This window comes from Mesocricetus auratus, unplaced genomic scaffold, assembly GCF_017639785.1.
Source record: "Mesocricetus auratus isolate SY011 unplaced genomic scaffold, BCM_Maur_2.0 Super-Scaffold_100676, whole genome shotgun sequence".
NCBI classification, from domain to species: Eukaryota; Metazoa; Chordata; class Mammalia; order Rodentia; family Cricetidae; genus Mesocricetus; species Mesocricetus auratus.
Window position 1 is genome coordinate 143,864,389 of NW_024429266.1, and position 7,515 is coordinate 143,871,903.

A 7,515-nucleotide genomic window follows, 5' to 3' on the forward strand; every position below is an offset into this window, starting at 1 on the left:
GGAAATTTGAAAATTACTGTATTAAGAGACTCATAATGAAGAGTCAATCAAATGTAGACAGAAGAAATCACTGCAATATCTGCCCATCATTTGATGCCACACAGAGACAGACATATATATATTCAAAAGATATAAACACACATAATCACACACAGATGCACAGAGACATCCACACATACACAGAGAGACACACACACATACATATGTACATACATGTACACACACTAAGAGACACAAACATGCAAACACATACATCCACGTATATTTACACACAGAGAGACACAAACATGCATGCACACACATATGAAGACATCCCCACATATATATATATACAGAGAGACACAAACACACATAATGCACACACATATACGCAGGCAGGAATACAAGCACACATCTATGTATACACACATATTTACATGTACACACATATACATGCACACATACTATATGTGGTTTCATGTCTGTTTCTTTCCATTAAAATAGTCAATACAAGTGTTCTAAGAATTCTTGATTTCAAAGTAATTCTATCTAGTTATATGGGTCCTAGTTTGCATAACTGTCACACCATCTCAGTTTATTTTTGCAGTTTCATTATTATAAATAATGAGATGCAAAGCTGTTTGTGTTTTTGTTTATAAGAAATTGGAAAAGGTCAAAATTAATGAACATGTTAGGATTCTGGATAGATTACCGCTTTTTTGTTTTTTGCAGAAATGCAATATGAAATTAATGATTATTGTGGTGGTGGGTGACACACCAAACCCTTACAATCATTTATTTTATATATATTTATCAAGGGGCTGTCACAAACTAGCCATTGTGCTACACATGGGAGATAAAGCAGGAAACACGATGGAAAAGATCTTTTTTTTCTTGGACAGCTTCAATATAGTATAAACTATGATAGTGGATACTCAAAAGAAGGTAGTGATACCCTAAAGGAAGATGTAACAGGGAAAATGGGAGAAGAAGGATCCAAAGCTCTGTGGGGCCAAATATCAACAGCAGCGTAGTCCGGTAAGCAAAGCTTTATAGAAACGCAATCTGAGCCATTCATTTGTAGTCTTTAACTATTTCCTCTCTACACACAGACTAGACTAGACTGAATAGCTGCAATAGAGTGAGAAAGATCAAAGTCACCTGAGATGCAACATAGGTGCAGAGGCTTACTACTGTTAGCAAATAGACCCCAAGACATATGGTGGGTCAAACACAACAGAAATTTATTTCTTATTCACTTAACAGTAGCGGGTTATTAACAGATGGGCTGAATGCAGTTTATCTAGGTCTTTCCCAGACTCAAAATTGGTAATAGTTGGCTTTGGCTGTTTTCAACAACACTTAGCCACGCAGTCACTGGGGCACTGCCTCTATGAGACGGCTAAAAGGAGTAAGTATCATGGTGTATTTCTGCATGGGAGGGTTTTGTGGGCCTAGGAAAGTCTTACATCGCTTCCATTATTGCCGAATAGGCTAGAACACAGGCAACAGACGGCACCCAGTTCCATGGTTTCTGGGGAAGTGCAGTTCTTGAATGTTCAGCATTTGAGAGGGGCAGCAAGCATCTGTCTCCAGCAGGACACAGTTTACAATTTGCATTAAGAGCTGGCATCCATGCTTTACTATACATTTCTTTAACACTTCAGTGGTTTTCCGATAATCTTCCAAAAGCACCTGCAAATATGTCACAAGATTATGGCTGTCCTATCTCAAGCATCCAACCCCCCAGCACATGTCCTTGCCTTTCATACTACTTCTACAGGCACCACTGCAGAAAAATCTGTCTTCATACACTAAAGTTAGAGCAATTCAAGAGAACTATCCAAGACAGTGTTGAGAAACAGTTGTGATAAAAGGCCAAACAGGTCAAACAGGATGTTGGATCCCCCTGGAACTACAAATACAGGTGGTTGTGAGTCACCTAGTATGGGTGCAGGGAATCAAACGCAGGTCCTCTTTAAGAACAGCAAGCACTCTTAACCACAGAGCAATCCCTCCAGGCCATTTTTTAAATATGTATAGCCACCATCCTTTTTAGTCTGGAGACCTAGGTGCTTTCACATTTTCAAGACATATCAAAATGTATAGGATTTCACCCAATGCTAAGATGTTCTCACCCACCAGAGAAAAGAACGAGGGGGTATTAACTCATTAAAATTCAGCATCTCTCATGAACTCTAATACATTAATTAAATTTTATGTCTTTTAAAAATCTGCTACATATTAAGAACAAAATACTTGAAAGATTGTAGGGAACTAATGAGGACCAGAATGCCCAGATTCCCTGCAGCTCTGGGCAAATCAAAGCCATATGGCAAGTGTGGAAGGAACTCATGTAAAAGAAGACTCTATCACCAGGGCCTGTCAACATGATGTGGTGGTTTGAATAAGAATGGTTCCCAAAGGCTCACTATTTGAATGTTTGATCACCAGGGAGAACTGTTGGGAAGGATTAGAAGGTGTGGCCTTGTTGGAGGAGATGTGTCACTGGGGGGTGGGCTTGGAGGTTGCAAAAGAAAGCACTAGGCCTAGAGTGTTCTCTCTCTCTCTCTCTCTCTCTCTCTCTCTCTCTCTCTCTCTCTCTCTCTCTCACACACACACACACACACACACACAAACACACACACACACACACACACACACACACACCGCCTGCTGCCTGCAGATCAGGCTGTAAAGCTCTCAGTCCCAAGCCTGTCTACTTCCCACCATGATGGTTATGAACTAACTATCTAAAACATCCAATTAAGTGCTTTATTTTATGAGAGCTGTCTTGGTTAGGTGTCTCTTCACACCAACAAAACAGTAGCCCAGACAGTAACACAAACCTAGAGTCACCTGGGAACCTCAGCTGAAGAATTGCCTCAGTCAGACTGGCTTTCTTGCTAACTGATGGAGTCGGGACCAGTCTGCTGTGGGCAGTGCTATCCCTAGGCAGGTGGGCCTGCACTGTAGAAGAAATCTAGCTGAGTTAGTCAGGGGGAGCAAGCAAGTAAAGTAAATTTTGCTTCATTTCCTGCCTCTGGTTCCTGCTTTGAGTTCCTACCTTGGCTTCCCCCTATGATGGACTATAACCTATAAGCCTCCCCAAACTTTTGGTCAGTGTTTTATCACAGCAAAACAGAACAGGGCCCAGAGGCAACGAAAAATGCCTGTCTCATATCCAACTTCTATTGGCCTTGCAATTCTGGAGGCTGCCTTAATTTGATCTCCAGCAGAAGCCAATCCTCAGGGGAGAATTGTCATCAAGTATTTTGAGGGGAAGGATTTCCAGAAAATACCACTAGGGGAAGGGGAGACTGAAGGCCAGAGGGAAGTCAATCGTAGGGGCGTGGTTGGCCATGTAGCTTGCCCAGGAAAAGCCCTTGATTCAAGAAATGCTGACGCTGGCAGTCAGGAGTCAGACTAGCCTGAACTTAATGATAAATGCAAGAAAAACACTCGGAGTGGAGAGCCAGAGCTGGTAAGTGCTGTGACAGCGACAGGAAGAGCTCAGTCCCTTCACCCTGCTCACTTTCTACAGGTTTACTGGTCGGGGAAGCACCCTCTGGAATGCGGCAGAGAAGCCAAGGTCGGGTTCACGGATGCTGCCTAGACATGCAAAAACTATGAGAGCTGAACACTAATAGGCCACACCAGAGTCCCTTTCCTAAAGGGACTCAGACTCCACATAACTGGAATGAAACGGCTAATAAAAAGGGCAGAAGGGCATGAATTGTATCTTTAAGACAATGTTAGTATCTTAATCATCATGCCTTTCTAGCACCAAGTCTTCAAATCAAAAGATCCTACACAGTAGTTAAGAAAACCATCCTCTTCCCTATGCCTGGGAGACCTGGAGTCAATTTCTTCACCTCTGAACTGGGAAGGCTATAAAAGAGGCTTCATCCTGAGGGCGGCTTTTATGGCTGATTGGATGTACAGAAAGCCTTTTGATTAATAAGTGCCTGCTAATAAAAGCAAGCAGTTCTCACAAGAATTCACCCGGCTTCATTAGCACAGCAATCTGTTCTACAAAGCATGGTGTAAACCCGATATAAATTAAAGGGATTTGACCCATTTTTTTTCATAGTCAATTTCCCTAGAGTGGAAAATAATAAAATCCCGGTTCCACAGTCAGCTCTTCTACCCTGATGGATCTGCTCTCCAAAGTGACATTTTGAGAATTAAAACACGGCCCCATTCATGCTGCGTCCTTTTAATAAACATGCTCTCATCCACTCATTCACTGAATTCTATCAAACATTCATTACAGCCATGGGACAGTTGTCCCCATTCATCAGGCTTTTTTATCTTGCTGCGCAGAACTCTAAGTAGATAATGTCAAACACTTTTTCTCTGTGGAAAAGATCTCACCGAAGTCATTGGGACCTGCCATTGCTGCTGCCACCACAGGCAGGTGACAGCACAAAAACAGAGTGGAGTCACACACCATGGGGTGACCTGACCCGTGACAGTAGGAGGTAGAGCTAGATGGTAGCTTCTCATCCTTTTTTTTTCTTAACAGTGGGACTATTTGGAGGTGTGTGTGTGTGTGTGTGTGTGTGTGTGTGTGTGTGTGTATGTGTTGTGTGAGAGCTTGAAAACTATGTAGTGCTGACTATGTCACTAATCATCAGAAAAACGAAAATCAAAACTACAATGAGACATCAGCTCACGATCCTGTGAGGAAGGCTGTCGTCAAAGAGACACAGATGACAAGTGTCAGTCAGGATGTGCAGAAGAGGAAACCCTCATTCGCAGTTTCTCCAGATCCCAGCATCTTGCATGACCTCTGAAAACCTTCCACCACAGCTTTAAATTAGCTTGTTTCTTTGTGAGTCTTCTGCAGACGTTGGTTATTAACCCCTTGTCAAATGCATGGTTTGCAAGCATCTCCTCTTTCTCCATTGATTCTTTCATTTCCTGCATGGAAATTTTGGTTTGGTGCCATTCCATGTACCTCTGTTTGCCGCATCATGTTGGTGGTGGTGGTTGGAGTTTGTCTGTGAGGGTTCTCCAGTGCTGGAGAGTGACTCTAGGATCTCGAGAATGCTGGGCAAGAGCCAAGCCTCTATGTCTCCAATTCTTATATTTGCTTTCAGGGTCTGCTGTAGTTTGAAACTTTAATATTCCCCAAAGCCATGTTGATAGTTGGGTCTTGAACATTGGCATTATTGGCAGGTGATGAGGTGGAAGGCAGTTAAGTTATTGGGACATTCTGTTAGGGTACATATTGAGACTCTGGCATCTGGTCTCTCTCTCTCTCTCTCTCTCTCTCTCTCTCTCTCTCTCTCTCTCTCCCTTTCTCTAAGTCTACCTCTGTCTCTGTCTTATCTTACTCTTCTTAACCATAAAGAAATGAGTTACTCCCTCTGCCTACCGATGCTCTCCCTGCATAAAACAAAGCCTCACTGTAGGCCCCAAAGCAATATGAACTTAAAGCTCCAAAACCATGAGTCAGAATGGACCTTTCCATTTTGCAAAGGTGATTTTCTTGGGCGCTACACCACACCACAATAATGGAATGCTAACTCTCACAAGGTTATAGCCAAAAGATTTCTAAGATCAGTGCCAAGAAACTTCTGATTTCATTTTCTTCTAGTGCTTTTACAGTTTGAGATCATATTTTTACATCTTTGTTGCAATACCCATGAGGTTAGTGTTTAACAGGTGTGAGATAGAATCCAGATTCAGTCTTCTGCCTATGAATATCCATTTTTCTCAGCCCCATTGATTAAAGATGCTACTCTTTCTCATTGTGTGCTTCCCGGCACTTTTGTTGAAGGTGAATTGACCGCAGTATACAGATTCATTCCTGAACTTCCTATTCTGTTCTTCAGGTTGTATGTCTGGTTTTTACCCTTAACTTGTTATTTTGATCACTATGTCTGTTGTGTTTTTAAAATCAGGTAACATGACACCCCCAGCACTGATATTCTGTGCCTTCATACAAATTTTAGAAGCTGAAGGAGAGACAAAAGTTGCCTCTGTGTCAGGAGAGAAAACCAGTCCTGAGTGTCACAGTGAGTCCAGTAAATCTCTGTGGCACCCTTCCCAGATTGCACCTGTTATAAGGAGGCTTCTGCCATGCCATACCCTCTCAAGTGGAGGTAGCTTGAAGGTAACATGAGCCTTGGCCCAATGTCCTATTCTTGATTTTGCAGCATCTTTCTTTCAACCTCATCAAGACTCACACCATCAGTTTTCCTTTCCCTGCAACTGAAAGGCAATGAAATCAACGTCTTCTGTCACTCACTGGTCACCCAGATTTAACGAACTGATCTAGCTGATCAGTCTGCAGAACACTTTTCCCTCCATTTTTGCTCCTAGTTCATAGCATTCTCCATAGTCCAACCCAGTCCATAGTGTTTCGGGCATGGAAACTGTACCCCAAGGGCATGCTTCCACCCCGCCTCTGTGATTAGCTTTGTGGTCTTTATCTTCACCTCTCTGCACCCCGGTGCCTTCACAGGGACGAGGATGAAGTCATAGGCTTATCTGCTAGGACCAAGAGAAAAGTAAATGAGTTGGTGCCCATAAAGTAATGGTATTTCCTGCCACTTAAGTGCCCAGCACATTTAGCTAACGTCATGATTCATTTTATGATTGGTTTTACAGGGATGTTTAACCATCCACAGCCATGAACCATTCCACACATTACAGTTTTACCATTTCAGCTACTTAACTCTCCCACGCCACTCCAGTCAGGCCGTCATCACAAACACCACAGTCAGAGTGTCTTAAACAAACAGACATTTACTTCCTCAAGTGTCGGACATTCAAGTCTAGGGTCAAGGTGGGAAGAACTTAATTCCTGGTGAGGGCTGCCTTCTTAGCTTGCAGGCAGCTGCCTTGTTAATTGTGTTTTGCCTTTGAGACAGGGTCTGTCTTCATAGCCCTGGCTGACCTGGAACTCACTATGCAGACCTAGCTGCCTCTGACTCAGAGATCTGCCTCCCTCTGCCTCAGGTGCTGGGATCAAAGGCTGGGCCACCACACCAGCCTCTGTTATCTTCTCACTGTGTCCTCACGGCACTCTTCCTCTGTGTATTCACAGAAAGAGGGGTTCGCCGGTGGTTTTCCTCTTCATATTAGCATTTTGTAGCCCAGTAAGAACCCTGTTCTATTATGGCTACACACAAACTCGTGACCTCGTTTAACTTCGGTCACCTCGTTAAACTTCCTCCAAATGCAGCCACATGTCAACATAACTTGTTGGGGTGAGAGGACAGCACAGTGCTGCCCATAACATGCACACTTTTTTAGAGCTGCAGTTCAGAACATGTCATTGCCGGGAAAGCTTAACACGAACCATGCCCTGCCCGGTGTTGTCAGTCACTGTGTGCACCCTAATGTTCCTGATTCCTCCACTCTCATCAGGAGAGTGGTTCAAATCCCTTTAGGGAAACATAAACAATGTCTACCCCTCCCACTAAGGTCCAGTGGCAAACCAGGGCACAATTGTACCAAAGTTCACCCTGGGGAACCGATGAGTTCACTGGTCCTACTTATAGAGCATAGGTAAGGGATGTG

General features: G+C 43.3%; 1 long non-coding RNA gene across 1 annotated transcript; it reads right to left on the bottom strand.

The window, feature by feature from the left end:
• Positions 1-1,201: 1,201 nt before the first annotated feature.
• LOC121137133 lies at positions 1,202-6,760 on the bottom strand. The gene is made up of 2 exons (XR_005874361.1): positions 6,079-6,760; positions 1,202-1,674 (listed from the first exon to the last, which is right to left on the bottom strand). It is a non-coding gene; the product is annotated as an uncharacterized LOC121137133 (long non-coding RNA).
• Positions 6,761-7,515: the final 755 nt, after the last annotated feature.